The sequence below is a fragment of the Pinus tabuliformis genome, chromosome 8 (assembly GCF_031772625.1).
Source record: "Pinus tabuliformis cultivar Carrire ecotype Pingquan chromosome 8, CPIR1, whole genome shotgun sequence".
Classification (NCBI taxonomy): domain Eukaryota; kingdom Viridiplantae; phylum Streptophyta; class Pinopsida; order Pinales; family Pinaceae; genus Pinus; species Pinus tabuliformis.
Window position 1 is genome coordinate 1,593,035,874 of NC_142294.1, and position 15,372 is coordinate 1,593,051,245.

General features: G+C 32.1%; 2 non-coding genes and 3 pseudogenes across 2 annotated transcripts; 1 reads left to right on the forward strand and 4 right to left on the reverse strand.

The window, feature by feature from the left end:
- Positions 1-331: 331 nt before the first annotated feature.
- LOC149242147 (plasma membrane ATPase 2-like) lies at positions 332-1,848 on the reverse strand (annotated as a pseudogene).
- A 1,353-nt stretch (positions 1,849-3,201) lies between these two features.
- LOC149242148 (wall-associated receptor kinase-like 14 pseudogene) lies at positions 3,202-3,678 on the forward strand (annotated as a pseudogene).
- Positions 3,679-12,090: 8,412 nt separating this feature from the next.
- LOC149242149 (U6 spliceosomal RNA) lies at positions 12,091-12,192 on the reverse strand. Its single transcript, XR_016246824.1, has one exon. It is a non-coding gene; the product is annotated as a U6 spliceosomal RNA (small nuclear RNA).
- Positions 12,193-12,299: 107 nt separating this feature from the next.
- On the reverse strand, positions 12,300-12,382 carry LOC149242150 (U6 spliceosomal RNA; annotated as a pseudogene).
- Positions 12,383-12,432: 50 nt separating this feature from the next.
- LOC149242151 (U6 spliceosomal RNA) lies at positions 12,433-12,535 on the reverse strand. The gene has a single exon (XR_016246784.1). It is a non-coding gene; the product is annotated as a U6 spliceosomal RNA (small nuclear RNA).
- Positions 12,536-15,372: the final 2,837 nt, after the last annotated feature.

Genomic DNA, 15,372 nt, shown 5'->3' on the forward strand with positions numbered 1-15,372 from the left:
AACAAAATAGCTATGGGGCCAGTTTCTTGACTGGCCTACATGCTGCAGAGTAGCGACCATTTGCATCCATCTGTCCAGGTATGACAAGAACCATTATGAACTTAAAGAAGCTTTATTTGAATGAAGATGCTAAACAGAAATGCACAAAATCATTTAGGAACAGGGTTTGGAGATACAAAGTGATCGAATTCAGCCCTTTCAGCCCTTTCAATAATGCTCAACCACAAATAAACATTCTCGATCTTTAAACCTTAAAACCAGTAATTCATATAAGTCACTCAAGGCAAGCAGGTACTCTCAGCCGTAAATCATTTCACAGTGGATGCAAATATTACTTAGTAACAAAATAGCTATGGGGCCAGTTTCTTGACTGGACTATGTCAGAAGCACTTCCTACTGCATTAGTTGCATCAGCAACACCAATTCCTATGTCTGCCTTCTTTAGTGCAGGCACATCATTAACACTATCGCCAGTCATTCCACATATGTGCTTTCTAGGCTGCATTCATTTAACAATCTCGTACTTATGCTCTGCAATGACCAGTCAAAATCAGGAAGGATATGGAATCAAACACTAATTAAGGAAATGAAAAAATAAAAGTATCTGAGATAAACATTTCCACCTGCAAAATAATAGTTATAATATAAACCATGAAGCATAAAGTTCCATAGCAAAGAGAGAAGGGAGTTGGAAATATAAATAATTGAGTGGGACTCCCAAGAAATAACACAGGAGTAAAAGATAATTGTTGCTCACGAGGGAAAACACCAGCAGAACCATCAGCCTTCTCTATCAGTTCATCTGCTGGCAAAGCTGCAATTGATTCATCTTTTTCCTGACCTAGTAAAGAGGATGATGGATACATGTTTGTACCCATGCCCAGTCGGCGACCTGTCTCCTTGGCAATAGCTAATTGATCTCCTGATGAACATTTGCAAGTAAATAGTTAAATGTCAGCTCGCTGCATTACAAAAACAGTAGGGAAACTGATGACACCATAACCTCACCATACCTGTGATCATTTTGACATTTACACCAATATTAAGAGCCCTTCTGATTGTTCTAGCACTATCATGGCACGGGGGATCAAAAAGAGGCATCAATCGAATAAAATGCCAAGGCCTTCCTGCACTCTCCTTCCTGCCCTCTGGAACTTCCTGCAAACATTTTGAGATAGCTATAAAGATATACATAATCAACAAGAGGAACTTACTGGGAGGATTCAGCCCACGGATAAAGCAAAAGGAGCCATATTATTAACCTGATATGCAACTACAAGAGAGCGAAGTCCTCGTTCAGCAAACTTGTCAACAACTTTATGAACTCGCCGCTCAATTTCTGGCTTATTTTGTGCGAGGTTAAGAATCTAGCAAAAAGTATTTTTTCATTTCAGTTTTAATAGAATGTGTACAAATAAGTTTTGAAGTACTTTCTAAACAATACAGCCCATTACCAAGCCTAATGAAGAAGGTCAAACAACCAAGGAACAATACCTACTCTAGAGCACCTTTACTAACTCGATGCATTTTCCCTTCATTTTCAATATAAGTGAGAGTTGTCCTCTTGTCAGTTGGATTAAAAGGAAGAAAATGGACCTCTTGAATGCATGCCCACGCCTTTTACATCCATGGATATTAAAACCCACAACAAAAAATACAAATCAGTAAAATAAGCATAGGCATGCTTATCAACTAAAATTTAATATGATGACATAAAAAAATACTTGCCTCCTTAGGATCTGCCAGCATCCCAACAATTGCCGCATCAATGGCATCTTGATTCTCTGTTCTGAATGCTCTTGCAGCCATCAATATAATATAATAAAAAAAGGCAAATGTAAATGACATTTGCACGGAAGTTCTGATGTGTTGGCACTGCTATTTACTATTTTTTATTTTCCATGTAATTTTTACAAGTTGTTCTGACCAGAAACTAGGTGGCATCCTCAAGAGCTCGCATTTGTAAGTGGTAATCGACTCTAATTCCCATGATTGAATCAAACTGTCAAACCATTTTCATATTCCCAGACCTCGCATTTGTACGTGGCATTCGACTTTAATTCACATGACAGAATCAACTGCGAAACCATTATATTGATTTGGTTTTTTTCCTGATTTCTAGAGGTGCTCAGGTTGTATTTTAGCCATAGAGATTTCCTCTGACTGCATTTTGGCCATGCAAAATTAGGAGTATAAGCTTAACCATGATTTCTTAGGTGTTGGGCAGACAACTAGCAGATGAAAGATGACAACCAATAGACCGGAAGCAGACCACACCTAGCTAGAACCTGGCTTTCTCCATCAAACCCTTGATCCCGCTAGGCGGTGATGTGAAACTAGGGTTCTTGGTGGGTGAGTAAGTTTCGTGTTTCATGCGTGCACGAGGGGTCTCGTTTCAGAGTGAAGTGGATAGCAACATGCTTTAGAGGCAAAGAGGTTCACTGGGAGATCCCAGCTATCTGAAGAAGAGAATAACTCGATTCATTAACAGAGTAAGTAGTTTATCCCGTGTCAATCTTTTGCATGTCTATGCTTGTTCTATTCCTGGTGGGCTTGAATCAACAATGCCTACTTGAAGATCAGCGTCAGTATTGACAAGGATCTTGGTATCATTTGGGATTACACACCATAAAGAAATAACAACCACATAAAAGTACAATACTTCATGGCATTACGAATCAGTTTATAATAAGGCTTTCTCGTCTTTTGATCCGCTCTAAAGGTCATATTAATTTTACCAAGTAGTAATAATAAGCCCTTTCTTGATTTACAATTAACCATTTTTATAGTAACATTTTATTGTTGTTTACATTTACTAACCATTATAGCTGCACCACAACAAATTTAAGGGAATGCATTGCTTTATGTTAATGCTGCCTTCTTGGCTTGAATTTCGTTCCATAAGCCTGGGGTAATCGCCCTTGGATTCACGGTGAAGCACTTGTAAGCCATGCAGAGATTGTAAGTGACAAAAGTAATGTGGACCCCACATGAAGGCCACGCGCCTTACTATCCAGTTCCCCAAAACAACCATGCAAGACATGGAGGATGCCACGTGACTACGTGACTACTTGGAGTCTCTCGATTTTGAGATGGATTACCTCGGAGGTAAGTAAAATATCCATTACAGAGCTTCGATCTTAATTATATTTGTTAGCCTCTTGCGTGCAAGTCTCATTTTTTTTACCATTCCACGGAGGTATGGTTAATTGCAGGGCAACATTAGTGGTGGTGATAGTCCTGCTATACTGTTTCTTCAAGAAGAAGGCTCTGGCAAACGAAAGGAGGAGAAGCCAAAAGAAACTCCTCTTGGCCAACGGTGGATCCTTCAGAATCCCAATTTTCACAAACAAGGAGCTGGAGAAGGCCACAAAGGGCTTCTCTGAAGAAGAAAGATTGGGAAATGGTGCGTTTGGAACGGTCTATGCCGGGAAACTCAAAGGTGACTGTCCCATGGCCGTAAAAATTATCAGACATATCGACACCCATGGAATCGAAGAGATGATGAACGAAATAAAGTTTCTGTCATCTGTGGAACATCCAAACCTGGTGTGTCTGATGGGCTACTATCTTGAGAATGGAGAGCCCATACTCATCTACGAGTACATGCCCAACGGAACTCTTGCTCAGCACCTACAGCACGGGAGGGGCCCATCCACACCTACTTGGATCGAGTAGCAGCAAAGACTCCTGTCATTGGCAACACAGGTGTTTGGCAATGAGGTGTGGTTCTATTGCGCCAGGCAACAAACGACAAGGCTAAGAAAATGGTGGGAATACACTAGATTTAAAAGAGAATTTGCACAAAATATGGGTATTGGCTACCACAACAGTTTCTCAAAGCTCATGATCTGCTCTTTCCCAGCTGACTTGCATCCGAGGTAAAACAAGAAACATTTCTCAGCGTACTCTGTAACACTTCTTCGATAACAAACACTTCTTCGATAACAAAGTAGCTTATCCCATGTCAATCTTTTGCAAGTATACAGGAAATAAAAACTATAAATATATTTTTTTGCTCTATTTTTATTCTAGATCATTAAATTGTTGAAATTGGAACATATGTTTCACTGTGTGCAGAACGTGAGCAATGTAAAGAAAGGAAGAGCCAAGCGAGACGCATGTACACATTTTGGAATGGGAGAAGCCACAAGTTTCCATTCCTGTAACATAAACCCTAAACATCATATTGGTGTCACAGTGAAAACAGATAGGGTTAACAATTCAAGGATAATACGTCAAAAATACCTCATCAATCAAAAGCCCACCCGGAAAAGAAGCCTGTGCGCACCATGACAGCGATCAGAGGGCAGCAGAATCATGAAGGTCGAAAGAAAGCAGTAAATGTTGAAAGAGTTGCAGAGCATAGGACCGAAGACGTAAGAATTTGAGCTTCTGTTCATAGGCAAAGAGGTTGTCCGTCTGTAATGGAAGGGTAGTATTGTGAGACAATATTGTGTCCAGCATGAGACAGGTGACTACATGCAGCTTGCCACAAAGCTATGCAGTGGACTGCATGGATATGTTATGTCTCCGGCACGAGACAAGTGGCATATCAACCGTACTTTGGATAACATCATATTGCCCCAATATTTTTGCATCGGACAACGTGAAGGCTGTAATAAGACCCCAATTGTTTTCCGAACCAAAACTTTGCTTAAAAGTTTGTTGAATGAAATTCCGAGCATTAAACTTAGGTTAAAATGCCAAAACACTGAAAAAAAAAATGGTCAAACTATAAACTAATGCTCGGTCAGCGATCGATCGATCGCTAGTAGTCCCAGGAAAAGACTAATAATAGGTTTGTTTTCTTATTCTTAGTATGATATTATTTTCTTATACATAATTTTTTAATACAAATTTAAACCAAAATATAATATTTAAACATTATAATATAATATTTTATCACGTCCTTTTTATTATATTAATATGATTAATTTTTTTATAAAATTAAATGTTAAATTATTAAAATTTCGATACGTAATTTAAAATATTAAAATTTAGTTAATTATGTTAAGTAATTAGGCTGATTTGTATTTCAGTTGTCTCAATACCATGCCAAGGGTTAGATATTTTGGGAAATATTAATATGGGTTTTATACTTATATTTATTTTACATTTTCTCAAATATACTGAATAAGCTATCCTAAAGAAATATATCTAAATGTAGATTAAATTAAATTTATTTATACAGATTAATACTAAAATATGTATTTATGTTTAAAAACTATTATAAATATATTTAAACATATTATAAATAATTTTAAATAAAATATGCATTTTTTAATATATTATATATATTTACAATCTAATATTTGTTGAATTGAGGCTTTCGTGATCCATATCAAGTTTATGAGAGATTTTTTGGCATAAATCACACGATATTTCATTTGTTTATGAGTTTCGAACCTACCAATGTGGTTCATCGTCAGGACAAGTTGAAGAATCATCTAACTTGACATGTTGAATAGTCAAAGTAGCTGAAAAGCTTCTCTAGAAGAGAACTAAATAAGTTATTTCAAATTAATACAGAATTACTTTTAAATATCAAGTAAAAAAAGATTCTTTATTTTGCAACTGCTCTTTTTTATATAGTTTGACATAACCATAATATTAAAATTATTATTATTTTTTAATATGTTATTGTTATTATAAATTTTGACTTATATAAAATAGTATAAGATAATATACCATATATAAATAGTAATCGCTAATTTTATAATATATCTAGATTATATTTATATTAAGTTTAGGTTAACTTAAATTGTTTTTCAGTAAAATTGATACCATAGAAGAATGAATCACAATTTTCATTATTTTTAATGTGTACCTTTTCAATTATATTTTTTTCTTTAATCACCTTTTTTATTTGATCTTTATTTGAATTTAAAATGATAACTTTTTAACATTTTTAAAATAGTTTGTGTGAATACCATAATGGAGATATTATATAGAACATGCTATTTTCATTTGGGTGCATAATATTCACTCTTCTACAACATCCTCACATTGACTTTCACACAACATTTTTTATTTTAATAGTTTATCTTAAATAGTAAACAAATATAATTTAGTTCTAATCAACAATAATAATTTCAATTGTTTATTACAATTATTATTGTTATTTAAGGAAAATTTGAAATAATTTATTATTCAAAGTAAAACTTTACTCTCATCAAATATCTTAGTCATTAACTTATTTCTTTACATTAAAAAATTAATATCTTAATTAATTAAAAAAAAATTATAAATATTATTATAAAACTGAAAAATAATTTTAATTTAAATAATATAAAAAAAATTATTATAAGAAAAAACCATAAATCATCTTTATATAAATCATTATAAGAATAAAATATATTAACTATATATAACTATTTATATATATATATATATATATATATATATATATATATATATATTATATTTATATTTATTATAAATATATATATATATATATATATATATATATATATATATATATATATAAAAGTTAGTTATTTGCAGTTCTAAACCAATATGAGACCAAATTTTGTAATCCTAATCCATATTTCATTGAGTAAATCTGGTCACATATCTTTAAACAAAAGCATCTATTTTATAAAATTTTCGATCATACCTAAATAATTTAAAATACCAAATATTTATGTTTCTAAATTAATTTATATTTTATTGTTCCATGGTGGACCTGTTTTTCAAACTCAATATGTTAAACCAAATTTTAATGATGTGATTAATCCGAAAGACATATATCTACTTTATGGATCACAAAAGTCTTAATCCTAACGATGTCATTAACCCGAAAGACATATATATGCAATATATTGAAATCCTAAAAAAGATTTAAATAATTCTTTTGAGTCTGTGAAAGACAAAATCCCTCCGCCGTGATTTCTTTTCAAGCTTAAAAATCAATTTCTCCCTGCCAAGGATTCTATTATGGAAAACAAGGGAGATGAAACATTTTAAATTCTTTCGTTTATTCTATCTCTACATGTTGGGTAGCCAAATAGAACCCAACTTCTATTGATTGCGTTTAATAGTAAATGTATAACCCTTTTTGGCAGCCAAATAGAACCCAAGTTCTATTGATTTTGTTCAATAGTAAATGTATAACAGTTTTTGGTAGAGATAGATCTACCATATGAGCATCCATGCCAAGTGAGATTGAAGGCCTTCCCCGATAAGACAATCCCAGCCTAGCATAAATGATAATGGTAGATTTCCCATTCATGCACCAAATCTGGAGATATGTCTAACTAAACACCATGCATCCAGTGGGTGGATGAGAGTCTAGCAAGCTATGGGAGGTTAATATATACAAGGAATTTACACCCATTCTCTTGTAAAAAGAGGATTAAGGGAGGCGAAACAATATGTACTCCCTCCATTCCAATGATGGTGTCTAGCCCCACAAAAATTCTGCTACCACAACCAACCTTCCACTTGAGGTTTCTCCACAATAATGGACTACTTATCATTAGGATTTTCCATATGAAGGAGGCACCTTTCTTCATCAATGCCCTAGCCAATACCCACTCTTCTAGATTAACATTGTTAAGGTATTTTTCTCTAATGATTTCCTACCAAGTTTCAGGCCCCATTAAAACCCTCCATAAATTCTTAGTAAGTAGTGTCATGTTGAAAACATTTGTGTCTTTAATAGCCCAACCACCTCCCTCCTTTAGTTTGCAAACTAAAGAGAGTTTAGTATGGTGGAATTTTGATTTATTTATAGTCTTAGTCTAGAGGAAACTGGCTAGAATAGAGTTAATCTTGTTAATTACCAACATATGTAGGAGAAAAAGGTACATCCAATATATAGATATTCCTTGGAGAACAACCTTAATCATGACCATCCTGTCTCTTAGTGTTAGCCTTTTTTTCTCCCATATGGTTAGTGTCTTTTGGATTTTCCAAATAATCCACTATCATTCCCTTTTCTCATAGTTGTAGGGCTTTTAGTGGAAACCCAGGTACTTAAAGCAAAAAAACCAAAGACTTGATTCTAATCCAGAATAATTCAGTTATATGTTTGGTCTCTTCATCCTCTTAACAATTTGTAATTAGCTCTAATTTTTCTTTATTTATTATAAGGCTAGAGGCATTACAAAACTTCATAAATACAAAATGGAAGTAGTTCCATTCAAAGATCTTAGCCAGTCCCATGCCTAAGACATCATCGACAAACAATAAATGTCAAAGATACATGTTCGATGTGATTGTGCAACCAATAATGAAATTGATCCTCTTTCCTTCTAGTATTCATCTACTCAACCCATTGATTACCAGAATGAAAATAAGTGGTCAGAGTACATAAGATTTCCTTAAGCCTCTAGAGATCCTAAAGAAATCTATAGGTATCCCATTGATTAGAACCACCATGTTTGTGCCATGATCCAATTAATGTGTCAGGAGGGGATTCCATTTCTATATAATGTCAACCCGAGGAAGTGCAAATCAACTCTATCATATGCATTGGTAAGGTTGATATTCATCAAACAAGATTTTAATTCATGAGATTTTATGGAGTGAATGTATTACTGAGTGATCCCCACCGCATCCTATATCCTCCTATCTACAAGAAAACCAAACTATTCTATAGAGATGTGTTTGGAAAACATCTTTTCGAGTCTGTTAGCGATTAACTTAGAAATCATCTTATATGCAACATTACAAAGAGATATAGGCCTATAATCAGAGAAGTGAGAGGAATGAGAAGTTTTTGGAATAAGAGCAAGAAATGTGGCATTGATTGCACCTAATATATGACCCTGTAATCTATATTTCGCTGCCATTTTGATGAGATCAGAAGCTATAAGGTCAAAGAAAATAGAAATAGCTCCACTGGCCAATCATCTAGTCCCAAACTCTTGTCCTTAGCCAGTTCTTCCAAAACACCATGTAGCTCTTCTACAGAGATAGATATGTCCAAGCATTCAATGACTTCCTCATTGACCATGTGGGGGAATAACTGGGAAAATACAATTTGGTTTTCTATGTTGGCCACTTGTAGCGATGAGAATTGGTTTTTTGAAGTGAAAGACAACTTCCTATGAATGCCCTACAAAGACATAACAATTTGATCTTCTACATCATGAATGTGCCAAAATGTGTTAACACTTCTTCTTTTAGATGCTACCTTGTGGAAATATTTGGTGTTTTTTTCACCACCTTATATCCAAGCCAATCAATATCTTGTGCTTTCGGACCGAGATGTCCAAAATCATCCTCTTTATTTGTTATGAGAAGCAAAGTCGTGGTAAGGGATCCCTCAATCTGGCAATTTCTTTATCTATGTAGACGAGCTCCTAGGTGTGTTTTTTCCTTTGCTTTACTACCCAGGATTTGACCACATGTTTCAAATGCCCAAGCTTATATGTGAGGATATCCATCTTCTTCGGCAGTGCTGCCTTAATTGGTTGTGTCTAAGAATCATGAATCAAGTTTGTTAACTCTTTATCTTCCAGCCACGAATGGAAGAATTTGAAGGGAAGGGATCCAACCTCATGCTCTCCCTCCCATTCTAGAAAAATAGCATCGTGGTCTGAGGTCCCTGGAAAGGAGGATGTAGAAACCAAATTTTTAAGTCTGAAGAACAAGGATCTATGAACAAGATACCTATCTAACCTCTCGGTTATGCCATCACCAACAGTATGCCCATTTAGTCATGTAGGGCATAATGGGCAATGAGATATTTCCATCAACATTTTACATTGGAATAGCTCTTTGAAGAATCTCACTAATGGATCTACCTTATAATTTTGGCCCTAGATCTCTTTCATAGTCAAGTTCAGATCGAGTGGATATATAATATTCCACAGACCTCCAGATTCTCCTAGAAGACCTTCCTATTGTCATTTAGAGAGTACATGATAAGAATATGTAGGCGATAAAGGGCCTACATTTCCCAAGTAGTAGGTCAATGTAGAGTCATGTGGAGCCATAAATAACTCTAACTTATCTCCAAATTTATCTTGGGTAAACATTCTCATCCCAATTAAAACATACCATAACTACCTTTCCAAATTTATTGTAATTAAACATTTTTATAATCTGATTATTCTGAGCTTACTATATAGTTGTTAAATCATTATTTTAAACTTAATATAGATGGTTAAAATTAAATAATCATAATAATAATATTTTAATTTAAGTTTTTATCTGATTTTTTTAATTTTAAAAATTTATTAAAAAAAAAATACTATATATATATATTCTTTTTTATATAACTACTTTTACTTTATATTAATTTAAATTTGACATATAAATATTAATAAATATCCACGTCATTTAGTTAGTTTTACTAGACATGTTGTAATTCTATTATTATTAATTTAATAAGAGAGACTTGCGAGATCTATAGATTTTAACATTATTATAACTATGTTGTAGCTTGGTTGAGTTGTGACTCGTATGAAAGAAGTGGCCATTCATTGACGTAACAAAATGTTCATTCGAAAAAGGAAAAAGAAGTTCAATTTTCAAGGTCCAAAACCTTAAAAAATGTGCATTTAAAGTAAACTATTAAGACTGCAAATTAACAATCTCAACACCAAATCAAACCAAATCAATCCAAATGAAAGTTTACGTGATTGATATTGGTAAACGTCACTGTATCGGAGATAACATAACACCAACTTTGGAGATGACTTACCGCCAACTAAGGACCCAGAAGATACGATACGAGGTTGATAATAACATATGTTAAAGGAAAAATCATGTTGGTAATATCTATCAACATTAAGTTATAAAATTCACCGATATTTTTAAATTGGTTTTTTTATGGGATATATAGATTTAATATCTTAAAAGAATTTTAGGGTAATTTAAATGTGTAGATTTATTTATCAAATTTGTGATTTCAATAAATTCTTGTTCAAATTAGACCAAAAAAATCTATAAAAAAAATTACAAAAACACATTCTGTTACATTAATATATAAATGTTCTTTAAATATTAAAAATTTAAAAACTAATTATTTTTTTCCCTTGAATAAAAAAAACTTATTATTTATATTTAATTTAGCAAGTACAATTCTTACCAATAATATTTTGAACTTGTATTTTTGAATCTCGTATAAACTTATATTTATATTTAATTTAGCAAGCGAATTCTTATAAATAATATTCTGAACTTGTATTTTTGAATCAGTGAAAACTTATAAAATATCTTGTCATGACATATAAGTTAGAAATTTAGATACTTTGCATTGGATTTTCATACTTGTTTATTGGCAGTCAATTACACGGACTAATTGCCATTCTGATCTATTTTGGGATACTAAAAAAGACAATGATAATGTTTGGAAGTTTACTAATATCAGAGAATTTTGGTGCAATGGAAAATCTTAACATGGTATGACTAAGTCGAAATTTTTTTGACTTTTATTTCAAAATCAATGGTATTAATTGTCAGCCGTCATTCTTTCTAATCATAATTGGTGAAGGCTTTTTATTTCAAATTAAGGTAGATGAGGATCGGTTGACTTTCTATGTTTGTTATTTTAATTGAGGACTTAGATTGATTCTAAAGGGAATATGCTCAGCATATGCTTAGTTTTAATGTTTATCAATGGTTGTAATGTGTTGCAGAGTTTGTTAGTTTTCATTGACTTTTAATAAATTTAATAAATTAGATTTTCCAAGTGGCTCCGTGCCCACCAATTTCCTAGGGATTTGAGATTATTCCAATCATAATAAGTTCATATCCTAATTAGATGGGGAAATTGATATAAGAAAATTTTATTTAGCAAAATGGTCGATTTTACAATAAGATGTGTAATTTTTTTTTCTCAAGTTAAATTATATTCATGCAACGTGGCACACCACCCACCAATTTACTAGGGATTTGAGATTATTCCAATTCAAATAAGTTCATATTCTAATTAGATGGGGAAATTAATGGTTCATTGGGCCTAATGGTTAAGAGCATGTGTTTCCTCCTAACAAGTCATAGATTCAAAACCAAAGGGGGTAGAGTATGTATGCCTTGGTAGACTTAGCAGTCAAATCACTGGCAGAGGTGAACATTTTGACTTATCCGTCAAATCAGTGCCCCAAGGTTGGTGGTCAATTTTTTTACTATTTCTCAAATTGTTTATTTTTTTATCTACGTGTCATCCTTGCACAAGGGCCATGCATGCTAATCTTCTCTGTACATTCTAATTTTATCGGATGTCTCTGAAGAAACAACAAAATGGTTCATTTTAAAATAAGATGTGTACTTCCTTTTTTATCGATTTTTATGTCTCATCCTTGCATAGGGGCCATGCTAATCTTCTTTGTATCGTTCTCGATTTTTATGTCTCATCCTTGCATAGGGGTCATGCTAATCTTCTTTGTATCGTTCTAATTTTATGGTATGTCTCCAAACAAAAAACAAAATGGTCAATTTTACAATAAGATGTGTAATTTCTTTTGGTGTAATTTTATAAATTTGGACCATTTCTTGATATTTGTGTGTCATCCTTGCGTAGGGGTGATGCTAATCTTCTATGTATAGGTCCAATTTTATTGGATGTCTCCAAAGAAACAACAAAATGGTTCACTTTACAATAAAATGTATAATTCTTTTTTTTCTCAAGTTAAAATTGGTTGCTCCATAACCTTTTGAGACATAATTAATGACGTAAATGTATGTACTGATAAGACATTTTTTATATTACAATAGTTTTTTTTCTTATATTTCCAGAGCTTTTTACTATATCAACCACATTAATGTGATTATAAACCTATAAATTTATAACATTGAATTGTAATTTTATATGTAAAACTAAATACTTTATACATTACAATGTAGGTTTTTACACACAAAAATACTTATATTCTAGAAAAATTAATATAATTAAATTAACACCGTCTTCGAGATAATTCTTCGTAAACATAAGAGATATGGTTAGCGTGCATGCAATATTATATTGCAAAGAACCGCCCACATTAGTCGGTGCCACAGGACTGAAGTGAAGGAGAGATTGCATTGTCGTGGCGGCACAGCGTAGGGTAGGCTCGATCACGACGCCGTAGATTATCGATTTAATCCACGTGCCTTTTACGACACGTAATTCAGTTGAAGTATATTTACAAAATGGTGGACATCAATGACAAGGTTCATGTCATCTGATTATATTTGTAGAACCTACAGATAGCTGTTTGTTTTAGATTCTAAGTTCCTATATTTAGGTTTAGACACTCTAATTAGGTTAGTAACTTGAAATTTAAGTTATTCTTATGGGGAATTTCAATTTTATCTTATATGTAAAGGTAAAAATTTGAATTTATGGTGTTATTTGGTTTTTTAGGTTATTTATGTAAATTTTTGAAATTTAATTTTTTTTAAGAGAGAGATATAATTTTAAAATTAATTATAAAGTTTAAATGATGAATAAATTAATGTTAAAGAAGGTAAAATATGATAAAAAGATGATTATATTTTTCAAATTAATTTTGATGTCAAAATTTGGTTCTTCATCTTGTCTTAATGATGAACCACACTAGATGGTTAGTAAATTAGCGATTATAATTAATGATATGTAAACCGTTTAAATGTCAAATTTATGGTTTTATTCACACACAGACATCACACACACACACACACATATATAAAGCTAATTGGTTGTTAATGTTTGGGAAAAATGTCACAATCAAATACTTTTAAAAAACAAAAATATTTAATGGAATATCAAATCTAGGACCACTTTCATTAAACTAAAATTTATTCTCTTGTCACACAAATCATTCAGTGCTTTTAGTATAATAAAATATATTGAGTAACATTGAAATGGAAATTTTTTAATAGATATTGTAATCTTAATTTGAATATTATACATCTTTAAATAAACATTTAGAAATATTAAAACCAAATTATATGCTTCATATTTTATAATATCTAATCTCAACTACACTCGAAAAGGAGAGTTAATTATTTGGACGGAATATTAGACACCTACGTAGATTTAATAGCGTCCTAAATAATCAAACTATTAATTAGAGATAAAGCTGTACCTCTCAATGGTCAAACTGATAAAAAAATAACCTTTAGTATCATCAAGCATGTGAGAAGTAGGAGTTTCTCATTCCAACACTCCTCCTTAATGAGTATTTAGCTAAAAATTTGTAAAATTGGGTCTTCCATGAAATTGCCCTTTAAAGTAAGCTTTCCAACATGAATTGAAGAACCTCCTAATCAAGAAAGTATATGTCTAGTCTAGCTTAAAACTTATAACTTGTGTCATTGCTATGTAAGCATCGCTGAAATATACATGGTTACCTAACCATTATAACCCTATTCTAATAGGACGCCTTTCAAGCACATGGTTCATTAAACTTCTAGCTAAAATCCACTCAATTGTAAATAAAACTTATAATTTATAGTTTCACACACACACACATAAAAAGCTAACTTGTTATTAAAGTTTGGGGAAAAATCACAATCAAATACTTATAGAAAATAAGAACATTTTATGGAATATCAAATCTATGTCCACTTTCATTAAACTAAAATTTATTCTCTTGTCACCAAAATCATTTAGTTATTTTAGTATCATAAAAATATATTGTGTAAACTTTGAAATGGAATTTTCTTAATAGATATTTTAATCTTAACTTGAATATTATAAATCTTTAAATAAACATTTAGAAATATTAAAACTAAATCATATGCTTCATGTTTTATAATATCTAATCTCAACTACACTCCAAAAGGAGAGTTAATTATTTGGACAAAATCTTCCACATCTAAGAAGATTTAAGAACGTCCTAAATAATTAAACTATTAATTAGAGATAGAGCTCTACCTCTCAATGGTCAAACTAATAACAAAAACAACCTTTAATATCATCAAACATGTGAGAAGTAGAAATTTCTCATTCCAACGCTCCTCCTTAATGAGTATTTAGCTTAAACTTTGTAAAATTGGGTCTTCCATGAAAATTAAACCCTTTATAGTAAGCTTTCCAACATGAATTGAAGAACTTCCTAATAAAAAAAGTCTATATCTAATCTAACTTGAAACTTATAGCTTCTGTCATTTTTATATAAGCGTCACTAAAATATACATAGTTACCTAACCATTGTAATCCTATTTTAATGGAATGTCTTTCAAGGACATCGTTCATTAAATGTCTAGCTAAAATCCACTCAAATTGTAAATCAAACTTATAATTTCTAGGCTTAATCTGCATTCTACTAGCGTTCTCCACTTATAAAACATCTAGCCAACACAACGCCCATTCCATGTGTTTAACAACTTTAGGATATAAGTTTCTGCACTATAACAAATATAACTAATCCAAATTTTTAGAGATACATAATATAGTGGTATACAAAGTTTATGTCCATCAACGAATGTAGTGATATGCCATATATAGGTTAC